The sequence below is a fragment of the Pteropus alecto genome, unplaced genomic scaffold (genome assembly GCF_000325575.1).
Source record: "Pteropus alecto unplaced genomic scaffold, ASM32557v1 scaffold250, whole genome shotgun sequence".
NCBI lineage: Eukaryota > Metazoa > Chordata > Mammalia > Chiroptera > Pteropodidae > Pteropus > Pteropus alecto.
The window spans coordinates 548,752-556,579 of record NW_006430732.1 but is presented as its reverse complement, the minus strand read 5'-3'; the positions used below and the strand labels follow the sequence as shown (position 1 = coordinate 556,579).

The 7,828-nt window shown below is 32.5% G+C and overlaps 1 pseudogene; it reads right to left on the bottom strand.

The window, feature by feature from the left end:
• Positions 1–1,114: 1,114 nt before the first annotated feature.
• On the bottom strand, positions 1,115–1,409 carry LOC102887719 (annotated as a pseudogene).
• Positions 1,410–7,828: the final 6,419 nt, after the last annotated feature.

Here is a 7,828-nt window from a genome sequence, read left to right as displayed (position 1 = left end):
CAAAATTTTCATATGCCTGATTTCATTATTTGGTTCCATTCTATACAGAATGTTCAAGGCCATATACAATCATTGTTGTCTAATTAGTTTTAAAGAGGTTTCCTCAGATCCAGGAACAATATAATGGTGATGTTTACACACCAGTAAGAATTTGTTGATGAACAAATATGGCTGTATCTGTAGAAAAGCAAACATTAAATCTAAAGTTACAGAAATTGGCTCTTTTTACCATCGTCAGGCATCTCTGTGTATAACTGAATAAAAGGAATATTTTTGAGGACATTCAAAAACTTTTCTCTTATGGTATGTTAGTATTCTTTTCTAACAATGTCTATAGTTTTTTTTAGTATATATGTATTCCTCCCTTATAGTCATTATAAAATACCTTTGTACTTTAATTTTAGGTTATTTTTTAAATGTTATACATTTAGTTTTACTGGTCAATTCATATGGAAGTACAAAAGACCCCGAATTGCCAAAGCCATCCTGAGAAAAAAGAATGAGGCTGGAGGCATCATTCTGCCCAACTTCAATTTATACTACAAAGCAACAGTAATCAAAACGGCATGATATTGGCAACAAAACACACACATGGACCAGTGGAGCAGAATTGAGAGTCCAGAAGTAAACCCATATTTATATAGGCAAATAATTTTTGACAAAAATGCCGAAAACATACAGTGGAGGAAGGAAAGCCTCTTCAATAAATTGTGCTGAGAAAAGTGGAAAGCCACCTGCAAAAGAATGAAACTAGATTGTTGTCTATTACCACACACCAAAATTAACTCAAAATGGATTAAGGACCTAAATATGAGACCTGAAAAATTAAAATGCATAGAAGAAAACATAAGAACTAAACTCAAGGACCTAGGACTTAAAGAGGATTTTATGAATTTGACCTCAAAAGCAAGGGGAGTAAAAGCTAAAATAAATGAATGGGACTACATCAAACTAAAAAGCTTCTGCTCAGTAAAAATAATCGTCAACAAGGTAAAGAGTGAACCATTCGAATGGGAAAATATATTTGCAAACAATATCTCCGATAAGGGCCTAATATTCAAATTTTTTTTTTTTTAAATCAAAATGTTTATTGCATGACTAATCACTGAAATCATTAAGATGAACTGGATGCTGCAACAGCTGCCCTCTTGTGTTTAGGTGGTTGTTCCTTTATGAAATCCATGCCTGAATCTGCAGTATACAATTTTTAGGTGCCTCATTCGACCAGTTCTGGTGGTACTTCGCATTTTAGCCTTGACGTTCCAGTTATACTTTCTCTTCCGCTTGGCAAGATAGCCACATTTGTTACAGGTAGACTTCTGAAGGTAGTAGGCCTTAGAGACACAGCAGCATCATAATGTGTGCGTCTTATTGTGAAGCTTTCCGAATGATGAAGTTCCCTTCGTCATCTCGTTTCTGAGGCTGAGATCAAAGAGCTACACATAAAACTTTTAAAGAATGCAAAACATGTTACTTATTGTTAAGGAAAATGAAATATAAAGAAAGACATGATAATCATAATGAGGAAATTATCGCTATTATCTCTGAGGAAGAAAAGAGTTACAAACTGGGTATATTTGTACTATAAACTTCAATAACAATGTAAAGTTTAATTTCTTAAACTGTGTTTGCATACAAGGATATTTTTATGCTCTTATTATTTATACTGTCTTTTATAGATTTAGACTATCTCACAATACATTTTTAAAAAAAGAAAGATAATAAAACAGCATGTGCAAAATGATTATTGTAAATTGTTAAAAAAATCTTTGTGGTCAATTTATTCCCACCACTTTTGTTGATATGTTTTCCCTAAGCTGTTTCTTCTAACTTGTACCTTTTTTGAGAAGTGTTTTCTGGGAAGTATTTCTTTGCTGTAATACTAGTTAGTGAGTATTTCATACTCTCTCATCTTACCATCTGTACTGATAAACATCACAGTGAGTAAAGAGTTTGAAGTAATCTTTCACACATTGTTATGTCTAGTTTTGAAACCAAGTATTAACTCCAGGTGGTTGTCTACCATAATACTTTTCACAATGTGGGCGTACAATAGCTATTTAGTCAATGGGTGAATTACTGAAAACTTCTTATAGAGATATACTGAAGTCATTTCTAATTGTCAACTATTTACAGAAACGATTCTATAGATAATTAATGTATAATAAATCAAAATTAAAAAATATCTACAATATATTTTCTTTCATTTGTTACAATTTTTTTTGAAATTTGTGAGCATGCTGTCTTGTTGAAATGAACGTTAAGTGAAATTTATTTTTTTAATAATATAAAGCTTATATTACTTTTTAACCCACAATTTTTAACAGAAATTTAAATTGTCCAACAGAAATAAAACAATGTCAGATTGTTATACATCCATAATGTCTTGGTACTCTACTAATCGGCATGCCAACTATTCTATATGAAGTTCTTCAGAGATGACATTAACTGAAATTGCTTCTACCCAGGGATGATAAATATCCTTTTGGTATAAAATAAAAGAACAGGCTGAAAAATGTCTAGAGATACCTGGGACGTAACCAATATATTCTTTCATATAAATGATAAATTACTTTACATCATTCATGGAAAATTTAAATCAAAATAAAGTGACATATTTCTGAATCTGCTACAGCTATATTTTTTCTTGTGGCAACTTTTTACTACCTATACACACACCTCTGGAAAATGCCTTTAAGTGGACAGAATACTTTAGAAATCTACACTTTTTAAAACTCTCCTATTACTTTACTTTTTCTCCCCTCTTCTACTATATCTCTTCATTATTCCCCTTCTTCCTATGTAGCTAAGAGGGGTGTGTGTGTGTGTGTGTGTGTGTGAGCGTGTGTGTGTTTATTTTAATGTGAATCTACTTCAACTGGCTAGGTTTCAAATGTAATCTTTGTCTACCACATGTAGAATTTATTTGAGGCACAAAATTTTCATAGTATATGAAAGAAAAGGCACCTTAGGAACTAAAGCAGAAAGACTAATGCAGAATTTCTGCCTAGACTTCAGAAAGAATTATGACATTGCAGTTTTATGCCATAAACTATATAATAAGAGAAAGATTAAAACTCCTTTCTGGACTATCCTTGGTAGTGTTAACACTATGACAGCTACTCCCTCTGTACATACGTAGCTGAGCAAAAGTATTTGAGTCATTACTTGCCATTACCATAGTAGCATAGTTAACTCACTCATAAATTTTATCTTGGCAACAGATTAAAAAGAAATAGGCCAGAAAATCTGTTATAAAAGCGTTAATTCTCTTAATAAACCAAAGTTTGGACAATATGCTCATATGGAAGTCACATCTTTAAAGAGGTTCAAAGACTGGTAATGGCATGGACATTAGATATGTTAGACAATCTCAATTTCGCTTGTTTTAACAAGTCAAACAGAAAAAAAAATTAAAAATGACCCAAGTCTCTTCTATTTCCAGAAGAAGAAGAATTAGAACTACACCAGCCGTCATGTAATTTGTATGCAGCACCATTAGCATGGACTGAAAACACAAAAGCATGATGATGAAAAGAGATAAAATATTGTTTATAAAATGTGCTGTTTACGCTATCTATGTAATGAATATTTTTCCTATATTTGTCTATGGCAAGTAGCCCGAATACTTTAAAAAGTGTTTGGTAAACCAGTGGTGCAAAATATGCCATTCATAGAAAGTCAAGAATTTAGTTATTAGAGACCTTTCTCAACCATTTCCCATCTGGTAACACTGAACAAACAGACAAAAAACTTAATTTTTAAATATGCTATGAAAAAAATGATGTTTTGAGAGTTCAATTTGAAATAAAGACAAAATTAGTCTTTTTAGATGTCCCTTAAACAAATGAATCTTAGCCCTTATGCAATTCTTTTATTCACATAAGTTGACAACAGTGCATCATTGAAAATAGTTCATTTTGGCTAACTTATTTATTCTACCAGTACCCAATACTAATGACTGTAAAATCGGGAGAGAACAAGTTGATGGTTGTGTTGCTTTTATACAATACATTTTGGCTATTAAATAGCTGTCAATACTTTTTGTATGTTTTCAAAATTTTTTACATAATAAGTCAAAAGCCACCTCCCATCATGAAAGGTAAAACTTAGATTTCTGAGCATCCCTTTCAGGTAGGGCACAGACATAGTACCAAAACTGCATCATATTTTGCATAAATAGCTAATAACATAAAGAACCAGGCAGCGAATGGATTCAATTAAGGCAGAAATAGTGATATCTACAACCAGTTTCTAGCTTCAGAGCTTCTAGCCCTACTATCCATAGCTCATTAGTCTCTGGAGCATCATAATAGCAGTAATATCTTAACCAGTACAGCTCAATAGTATCATCTGGGAGATTTTTCCTGGCTGTGTAGTCTCTGAACATGCTTCTATCACCCTCTTGGAGATGCTATGAAGTTACATGATGTCCTTTAGTAAATTAATTTCTCTCAATTGACTTTTTTGCACATTTTAAAGTTTTTTATTCAAGTTGAACTCCAGAAAAATCATTATCTATTTACTCTCTTTTCAGCAATATATCAGATTGCCTGCCTCATCAGATCTTTATTTGTTCCAGGAATTGTAACTTTTTTTTTTTTAAATCATAGTTTGATACATGAAAATTTGCATTTCTTTGATTATTGGTAAATTGAGCAAGCTTTCCTGAGATTTTTGGTCATTTGCATTTCTTCATCTTGAGTTACCTGTCTATATCTGTTGTTCATTGGGTATTCTTCATCTTTTTTTTTTTGTAGATTTATAAAAGCACAACATATAATAAGGAAATCAATTTTTTGTCCATTGTATAAGTTGTAAAAACTTCCCAGAGATTGTAGTGTGTATTTTAATTTTACTATCTTTTTTTTGGTCCACATTTCTATCCCAGGGGCCCCTACAGCTGCATTTTCGGCTTCTGACTGGGCTCCTGCCACTTCTTCCAATCTCGTCTGTAAATCACTCTGGAACAATTTTCTTTCCATATTCAATCTGGGTATTTGATAAATATACATGGCTCGCTTGTCATATGCAGACACTTGGGCTAGGTGATAAGGTGGATTATTTCTAGTTCACAATGTCTACAGTGACACTAAGGAGGAGAAAAAAAAAAACTAGTGGGAAACCATGGGGGTGAGAACCAATATTTAGTGAATACTTCCTGTATGCCAGGCTCTGTTCTGGGCATTTTGTATATTGTCTCCCATGTAACTTTCATAACAAATTTTGAGGTAGTTATTTGTTGTGGTGAATTTTATATATCAACTTGGCTGGGCCAGGGAGTGCTCAAATGTTCTGGGTGTATCTGTGAGAGTGTTTCTGAATGAGATTAACATTTGAATCCCTAAGTGGTTCATATCGTTCTCCCCAGTGTGGGTGGGCCTCATCTAGTATGTTAAAGACCTGAATAGAATAAAAGGCTGAATAAGAAAGAATTCTCTCTCTGCCTGATTGTCTGGAGCTGGGACATCAGTTTTCTCCTACTTTCAGACTCAGACTCAGACTAAAACTTATGCCATTGGCTTTCCTGGTTCTTAGGCCTTTTGATTTTCTTAAATTTATTTTTATTTTTTTAATTTAAGTATAGTTAGTATAAAATCTCAGTTATATCAGTTTTAGGTGTACAAAATAGTGATTAGACATTTTTATATCTTACAATATGATCATGCCACTAATTCTAGTAATCATCAGTTACCATGTACACTTATCACAATATTATCACAGTATTGGCTACATTCCCCTTCCCCTTTTCATCCGTCTCCCACCTCTCACTTCAACTGACTTTTTATTTGCAACTAAGAATATAAATCCTCCCCCCAAAAAACATTTATTAAGCATTTATTATATAGTGAATACAAGAGTTTTCTCCACTTCCAAAAAGTAACATTGAGATTTACATAAAAGTTATGAGCAAGCAAACAAACCAGTTGAAAACATGTGCATAAAGAGTTATAGGATTACAGATATCAATATCACTCTAGTTTGTACATTCAGGCTGATTTATCACTTACAGATTGATTTAAGACTGTTATTTTTAAACTATCATACTAGTCAATAGTTTTAAACTATCATACTAGCAGTTGATCAAATATTTGATATAATCTGGTTATGACTAATTCATAGTCAAAATAATGCCCACATTAAAGGGATCCATTGGTTTGTAAATATATGATTACTTAACCTGACATCCCCACTTCTGCGTGGTTATTGTCGGTTGTTATAACACTCTGTTACAGCTTTTCCCTGAAACCATGCTTTGTCATTGTAAAATATACTTTTAATAAGTCTTTTCTAAATCTCACTGACCTATGATTCTTCACTATGTCAATGAGGAAGAATGGAGGAAAAATGCGAACTATACTTCTATGCCATTATCCTTCTCCCTCTCCGAGGCCGTTGGGGCAACACCAAACTCCAATCTGCTCCAACAGTAACAACTTCCCAACACAAAAAGGCAAAAGGGCAAAAAAGACCCAGAAGTGGGAATGTCTGCATTATATTTGGACCATGACGGGTGGTTCCAAAGGCATTCCTAGATGATTGGCAAGTGAGGTCATTTTGATCGACACTTGGCTGCTATATAACTCTTTGCCTAGTGAGCATGTACATACCCAGAATTCTACTACTGTTGGGGTGTTCTTTGGGCGGTCTGTAGGCTGGGCCTCTACACCTTTGTTCCCCCTGTCGCTCATGTCTGACTGCCTACCTAACACTTATAGTCACTTATACATTACATTGCTTATCTTCCATTGTTTCTATATTTAATGAATATTTTGGAATGATAAGAACTATTCTATAAGTAATATTATTCCACCCATTCTTTACAAACATCATTATGTAGTAGATACCACTAATAAGAAAATCTGGCAGGATAATAGTATTTAGGAATAAATACTTCAAAATTTCTCATCAAACTGCAAGTTCCACAAATAACTCTATCATTCATAAACAGTGATGGTAAGTTGCAATCATTTTTTTAAAAATATTTTTTTTAATCTAAATCTAATTTTCTGCTTATCTTTCTTTCCCATGGACCCATGTTTTACAGTTACAGATGATATTCTTATAAAACAAATTTCCAGTTATTCTCTGAATAATAATAATAATAATAATAATAATAATAATAAACAATAAATGCTTAGGACTTGTGTAAAATAGCATTTAATTGCTTAATATGTGTCATTTCCCTTAAACATCACAATAGTCCCATGAGCTGTACTAAACACATACAAAAATAGAAACGATGAGAAGTTAAGTAATTTGTTCTAGTTCACACAGTTTGATGAGTTGAAATTTGAACTTAGAACTTGATTATTACATCATTAATGCCTAAAAAAGTATAATGCTAATATTTTCAAAAATGTTATTTCACCAGGAGAGTAATAAGAATTCTCTTAAAATAATGTATTTACTGATTGAAATAAAAGCAAAATAATTATTTTTTAGACATGTAGATTAAAAAACAAATGGTATCATGACGAGACCCTACTATTTAATTTTAGTTTGTTTCATAGGTACAATTAGAGAAAAAACCTAGAAAGAAAAGAAGGTCCATGTCAAATTTACAGGAAAAATTCAGTGATAAGCTGGAAATAAATACTAAATTACCCAGTGCTTCAGTCCTGTACAGAAAGCTATCTACCATGTGTCATATAGAGCCGTATTGTCCTTGATAGTAAAGCTTTGTGAACTAACAGAGTTTTTATGGAGAACATCAAATCAATGTAATTCAAAGCCAAGACTGCTGATTTAAAAAGTAAACCATGTTAGCAAAATATGTATATTTTCCAAGCATTATTAATCAAAGCATTAAACAGCAGTAATATTC